The sequence below is a fragment of the Mus musculus genome, chromosome 8 (assembly GCF_000001635.26).
Source record: "Mus musculus strain C57BL/6J chromosome 8, GRCm38.p6 C57BL/6J".
NCBI lineage: Eukaryota > Metazoa > Chordata > Mammalia > Rodentia > Muridae > Mus > Mus musculus.
Window position 1 is genome coordinate 29,607,855 of NC_000074.6, and position 7,245 is coordinate 29,615,099.

The following is a 7,245-nucleotide window of genomic DNA, read 5'->3' on the forward strand; positions in this document are numbered from 1 at the left end:
TCTTAGAAATCACATTTTGCTAACTACCTCCAAATTCACATCACAGTCTTGTTTGTTTTGATTTCTAAGCATGAAGCTTCTCTTAAAAAGTGTTAATTATGGACAAGATATTTCAGTAAATTGTCTACCTGTCTCTTAGACTTTGGTGCTTTCTTCAAGAAAGTGGAAATTGACAGGACAATCTTAAAAGCAGATATGTTTTCTCACCTGCTAATGAGAGAAATATCAAGAAGAAATGAATTGCTTCTGACACACAGCTGCATGTCTGTGTGGACCAGTGTAGTGTTTTATTGTTGTTTTCCCAAAACACCAGAGAGAAGGGAAAAGAACAAAGAGACATTTTGGCTTTTATTTCCTTCACTCAACACACTTGGGTCAAACTCTATGGTGGTGAAGTATGTATCAGAGCAAGTTCTTACCTCATTGTCAACAGGAAGCAAAGATTGAGACCAAAAGAGGCAAGGGACAAAATACACACAAATGTACAACAAGGCTCCACCTCCAATGTTTCCAGAACTGTCCAAAATAGTACTTTTGGGACACAGACACTAACATATGACCTTCCAGGGAACATTTCAATACAGTCCCTAACAGTATGTTGATTTCAAATTCCTCATATGCATGGCAGCTGATGACAGTGTTGGAGGATCCTGTAGTTTCTTCTTGGTCAGGAGGACTGGATACACACATACTTGATGGTTGATGTCATCTAACCTTCTTGGATAGAAGAACAAGATAACACACCTAATTGTTGGTCAATGTCATCTAAACTAGTGTTCAGTTAAAGTCTTAAATATTTTTGTCCTTTGCACCTGACTAAGGGAGACCTACAAATATTTTCATCACATTATTATATATAATTAACATATTTTTAAAGCAAATGATGACATTGGACATTCACATTTCTTTTTTACACCTCCTGGTTTCCTTTCAATGATGACAACTGATTTTCTCTGGCTTTTGGAACACCAAGAAAAAAAAACAGTTTCTTCTTTAGGCTTGTTAAAGTAGAATAAGGTAGAAAAGACCAATTATTAGATACTAATTTATGGAATTATTTAGTGGTTTACTTAAAGCATTGCTTGTACTGCCTGTTTGTCAATCATTAATTCAGTGGCTACCTAGAATAGAAGGACCTAGAGGAATAGCTGACACAGTGGGTCATTACCCTTAACCACCTGCTGACTGCCATGTACACTTCTGCAAAATATTGCTTGTTTACTTCTCCTTCCTTGTAGTTTTAGAGTATAAAACATGAATACAAACTGGATCTCACATTGAAGCATTTCAGAAGCTCTTTGGGCTTGGGTTGACTGGTAACATCTCTCTTCCTTTCTCATTGATTACAGAGATTCTTGCAACATTGCCAGCCTTCACACTGAAATACTACTGTCTGTGGTTCATGTTGAACTTTCTACAGAATTTTTTTCATAAAAACCACAAGGCTTTCATTCTTTTTTTTTCTAGTCCAGATGTGGTATTCTTCTGTTGTTTTAGGATTAAATCCATTTTTGGGATACTTGTGAGCAGCAGTATAATTGGATTAATCACTAAACTTCTCTGATGAAGACATTATTGCCTATGACACACAATATAAGAGCATATAGTACAGGATAAGAAATATTAATTTGTAAACTGATATCAAAACCTATTGTTTGTATGGCACTCAAATAATTTTTCTACATCTCATATTATCAATAAGGTGATGCTTTTTCATCCTTCTTATTGGGCAGTGACAATATGTATTAAATCCTTTGTGTATATCTTACATAATTATTTTCTCAAGTTGACTTTACACAATTATGATGTAATTGCATTGGAATTTAAAACTTTCATAGCAACTGGGAATTCTCTCTGTTATTTGTCATCTGTCACACCTTCAGTGACACCAGTTTAACCTTCAGTCCTGGAGCATTTTCTGGTGATGGGTTGACTTCCCTATGATATCCTCTAAAACAGAGACTCCAAATCCTCACCGGGTAGATGGCATATACAGATTTGTACTTTTTAGTCCAAAGAGAAAAAAAAACCCAAATATACCATGCAAAGTATATTCCTCAGTTCAGTTACCTAAGTAAGGGATTTCAGAGAAGAAAGGCTTCTTTAGTCAATCTTGTTTGAAGTTCTTGGGTCCATAGCTTTTAGCCCATGGTGAGGCAGATAAACTCAGTGGGGGCACATGATAGAGCAAAGGTTCTCTTGTCTCCAGAATAATGAGGAGACGGTGTATACTGTAGCCTTAAAATGTATGTACCCAATGAACTGTTACCTAAGAGGTCCAACTCTTAAAGTTTCCTGAAACATTCTTTGCAATAACACAAGAAGCTCTGCTATGAATCCATTTATGATTCTGATAACCTTGAGATTATGATTCCAGAAACCTAGAGGCTTCAACACATAAACTTTTGGTGGATGTTTAAGATATAAATAAAAATATTCCAAAAAAAGCAAAACCAAAACCAAAACTCAATGATCTTAATTAATTAAAAGCAATAAGCTTAGAAATAATTTTATAATAAGTACAATTCCTAGTGCAAGAACACTTGGGATGGCAGAGAAGCTAGGCATCTGGATTATAGCTTTGTCTCCATTATGAAGTAACAGTGGCACGTTACTATATCTTCTAGCTCATAATCAGAGTTTTCATTTGTTTAAAGAATATTTGTACTAGGTGTTTCAGCCCAAACCTCTGCGATGATTGTACTCTACAATGCATCCTATCTATTTTTTGGAGACAGGTATAGTAATATAGAAAGATAATTCAAAAACATTTGTCTCCCATATCCCAACTCCTAGAAAAGATTTCATGTATCCTGAAATAACTGCTGTAGTAAGGTGTTACAGTAGATTTTATGATTCACAACAAAACTTACAGTGATTAACTTCAAAGATATAAATTCTCTTGCTCACCTTTAATGATGATGGGTTCTTCTGGCTCATGAATGTATTTGGACATAAATTGGAGACTTCTAATTTCAAAAATAAAATTAATATGAATGAGAACTCTCAGTTATTAAGTTATCATTCTCAACTCCTTACCTATTCACCTTGTTGAAATACCATAGAAAAGCAACATAGTCCTTACATGAAAGATGGCCTTCAGTTTAGTCACAAGCCCCATTACAGGAGTGAGAGGCAGCAAATGAAGATGCAGGGTGTACCATCTTAATCATTGCAGAGTCTTGTAGAATTTCCACTTGTCACACAAAGTTAGCACCAACTTTCACGTGGAAGCCATTATGTTCAATTTTATTCTTGAACCATCGGATATCTGTATAAGGTCTAGTCAAATTTTCTTCATTATTTGACCATTATTTCTGAAACAGAAAGACTAATAGTTGCATAAACCTCACAATTAAACTGAAATGGCATTGCTGGCAAACAAACCCCTATGGGGACATTATAATTTCCTTTAAGACAATCAGGTTCCCTCTCTCTAAATTCTCTTATTAACAATTTTCTCTTTCACAGCTTGGGAAAGAGTAGATGGTCACCATTACTCCAAGTTATTTTAAACATTTAAAGAAGACAACTGACAGAAAAGAGACTTAACATATAATATGTTTAGCTAACCCTGTGTGTACAAGGTATGTTTACATTTCGATTATAAATAATACCTCAAAATAAGCTAATATGGAAACAAAGACAGAGTATCAGGTTGCCAGAGTATTAGGTAGGGTGATGCCAAATCATGCTTGCTCATGACTGTGGAGTTTTCGTGTTATAGTTAAAATACATGTTCAGTGACATGGTGCCCTTAAGAAAATAGTGAAAACAATTGTCATGGTTAGAGTACATATGCTCTCATAGATTCATGTGTTTGAATACTTGGCCATGGGGAGTAGCATTATTAGGAGGTGCGGCCTAGTGGGAGTAGGTGTGGCCTTGTTGAAGAAAGTATGTCACCATGGAAGTAGACTTTGAGGTTTCATGAGTATGTTCCAGTTCTACCCAGTGTGAAACACAATCCTCTTCTGCTGCCTGCGGATCAAGATATAGAGCTCTCAGCTCCTTCTCTGTCCCATGTCTGCCTGGATGCTGCCATGCTTCCCGCCATGATAATAATGGTCTAACACTCTGAAATTGTCAGCCATCCCCAATTAATGTTTGCCTTTGCAAGAGTTGCCTTGCTTATGGAGTCTCCTCACAGAAAGAATTTTTAAAAAATCCCTAACTAACACAGCAATTAATGCAGAAATTGGTTAATTCAAAACAAAAGAAAATAAAAATTATTATTATTTTAAAGACCATTGGAGTTGAAGAAATGTTGCAGTTGTTAAGATCATTGGTTGCTCATGCAAAAGAACTAAGTTCTGCTCTCTGGACTACACAGCAGCTTGTGATGGCCATGTAATTCCAGTTTCAGGGTATCTGACACCATGTTCTGGTGTCTGTGGGTACATGCACATATATGGTGCATACTACTACTACTACTACTGCTACTGCTACTGCTACTGCTACTACTGCTACTGCTACTACTTATAAGAATTACAGTTAGTCACTTAAATTCCCTTTGTTAAACTTTCTGTCCTGTCCTAAGCATAATTTTACAATTACGTTTAATATATCTGTAAGTCGTTGACCATGAATGTATATTAATGGGAATATTTGGGCAATTTCTATATCAATTTATTAAAGATGTATCAGTGACATTTACATGATCAAGGCAGACATGTACACTAAGTTCTGTTTTTAGAGGAAAGGACAGTGCAAGCTTTGATTTCAACTAATACACTGGCTAAGGAAAGAAAAGGAAAAGAAAGGCCTCTGTGCCTGATCTGTCTGTTTTGTGTGCTGCTCTACTGGAAGCATCGTTCCAGCAAGTGTTTGCACAGCCGTAGCTTGAACTCTGTGCCAGTTGGCTTATCTGCACAAACTGCTATTTCCAGTCTCCTCTTTTCTTTAAATGGGTGTCTCTCAAACAGGATTGCTCATTGGCATCCCTGGGGATTTGGACTTCATGCCAGTGTTTGATATTAGACTAGGTGAATCTGACTCCATGTGGTACTAATTGTGTTTGTAAAAGGCCTCTTGGGTGATTTTATTGTGTTTCCATGGCCAATAACCTTCAAAAGAGTTGGCCCTGTTTGTTGTGGTTAGTTATGATATATTCTAAGCTCTGCCCAAGGTTTTTATTCTCAGCATCCTCACACATTAGTCAGCTTTGCCTCACTGTGTCATAGATCTGAGATAAGTTCTAGAGAAAAGACATACATTGGTTTCATTGTTTCCAAGATGTTAGTACAATATCAGTTGGACCTGCTGCTTTGGGCCTGTGAGGTTGCAGCACTTTATCAAGGAAGTGTGTGTTGGAGTAAAACTTCTCTAGCTCTAGGGTGGTACAGAGAGAAAGAAAGAACTTCAAAGGCATACCACCCATGACTTAAAAACCTCCTGGTTGCCTCCACATCTTAAAACTTCTACCTCCATAGTAGGTACCAACATAGTAGGTACCCTACTATTGATTAAGCCCTTTGCTGACCTTTCCAGAGTAGGGAATACTTATGAAAACTAAAGCTCTTTAATCTCATATCCTTTACCTATTGGGTTTGCTGATATTATTCCATGGCCATAGGCAGTTCTGTTTTTGACATCTGGCTTGAACCTCAATGAACTGAAAATCGGCTCTCCCCTTTAGTAATATGGTTACTTATGAAATAACAATTAGTGGGGGCTTGGTATTGTGCTTCCTTCTGTTTGTTTATATCTCTCTTGGTATTGCTGCTGAACTGTTTAATGCAGCTCATTTCATCTGTTTAGATTACAATTGACATGTTTTCCCTTCAGAACTAGGTCACGTAATTTTTTTTATTAGTAGCGTGTAACTTTCTTCTCTAATAAAGCTTCATACTGACACCCAATTAATAATGCCTTTATAACGACATGCACGTGGATTTTAGTTTTCCTCTAAGTAAGCTTATTCACTAATATATTTCCCAAGCATTTAAGAAACCACTGTTATCTGTATTCTTTATGATTCCATCACTCCCAGGGTGGCGTTGTGTATGTGCCCCAGGACATTTCAATTCTGCCTTTGTATTAGATCTACAAGGAGAATTTTCAACAGTCATCCCTGGCCTCCTCACTTCCATAAGAACAGTGCACTTTCTCTTCTCCAGAGGATTTACAGGGGAAAACATAAATATGTTCAGTTAAGTTTTCCCTTTCTTAAGAATCAAGATATAAAGAACACTATTTAGACATTCATACATTCCAATGAATCTTTCATGAATACAGGAAAACAATGAGCAATGCCTGGCACGAGAAAAATAGCAAGGAAAAGACAGGGACAAGAGTCCATATCCCCAAGCTCTCTCACTCCTCCTTCACTTGATGTCCAATCCAAAACGGTAAAAACAAGCTGGTCAGATGCCTTACCGTAATGAGATGTCTCCTGACCAAATCTGGAAGCCGAGGAGCATGTGACTGCTGCAAGACCCCACCTCCTGTGCAGGCTGGCTGTTAATAATCAGTGTTGCTGTGACATGTGAACAGCAAACTAGGCGTCAATGCCATGGCTCAGTGAACAGTAACAGATATTCACCCTCATTTAGCTGTAAAGCCATTTAGCTGTAATATCTGGTTGCCTTCGCTCGAGTTCAGTCCCTGACAAGTTAAAAAGATGCTTGACAGGTAAGCCTGTACCTCCTTGGGGAGATAAGAGGGGGATGGAGTGGCTAAGAACTCCAGGAGGAGAAGATGAGTCCTTTGAGGTTGCATTTACAAGCTGTTTGCTTAAAAGTGTACCATCCGAGCATGCAGAGCTGACTGGCACAGCCTTATATGTGTTTGGCATCTGGACATTTTTCCTTCCCGTGTCTCAGGTATCCCTCACCTCCACTGCCGCCTCTCTCTGATGGGAAATAGCCGTCTTCCTGCCCAAGGACCTGTTAAAAAATCAGTAATGCAAGGGAGCACGCAGGCCAGCCTGTCGGCTACTCATCCTTATGAATCATCCAGCCATTTTTTAGTTTGACAATTGCAGCTCATATATTTTAATATTGGTTTTGAAAGGAGAAATTGAGGAACTTCCATTTCTTTACAGCTGCCTGTAATTTCAACTTACTCTTTACTTATGTATGAAGTCGACTCGGGTGGAAAGGTTAGAGGCAGATGAATTTCTAGTATCAGGGCCTAGGAAAGGCCAATAAAATGTGTAATAATCTTAATGCTAAGGCTCCATGGAGCTGAAAGTATGTTTTATATTCGTGGATGGCAGTTATGAAAGTGGAGACCAGGACTTTT

At 37.7% G+C, this 7,245-nt stretch overlaps 1 long non-coding RNA gene across 1 annotated transcript; it reads right to left on the minus strand.

Annotated features, from left to right (window-relative positions):
- Positions 1-2,910: 2,910 nt before the first annotated feature.
- On the minus strand, positions 2,911-6,450 carry Gm32678. The gene is made up of 3 exons (XR_001778748.2): positions 6,379-6,450; positions 3,086-3,317; positions 2,911-2,969 (listed from the first exon to the last, which is right to left on the minus strand). It is a non-coding gene; the product is annotated as a predicted gene, 32678 (long non-coding RNA).
- Positions 6,451-7,245: the final 795 nt, after the last annotated feature.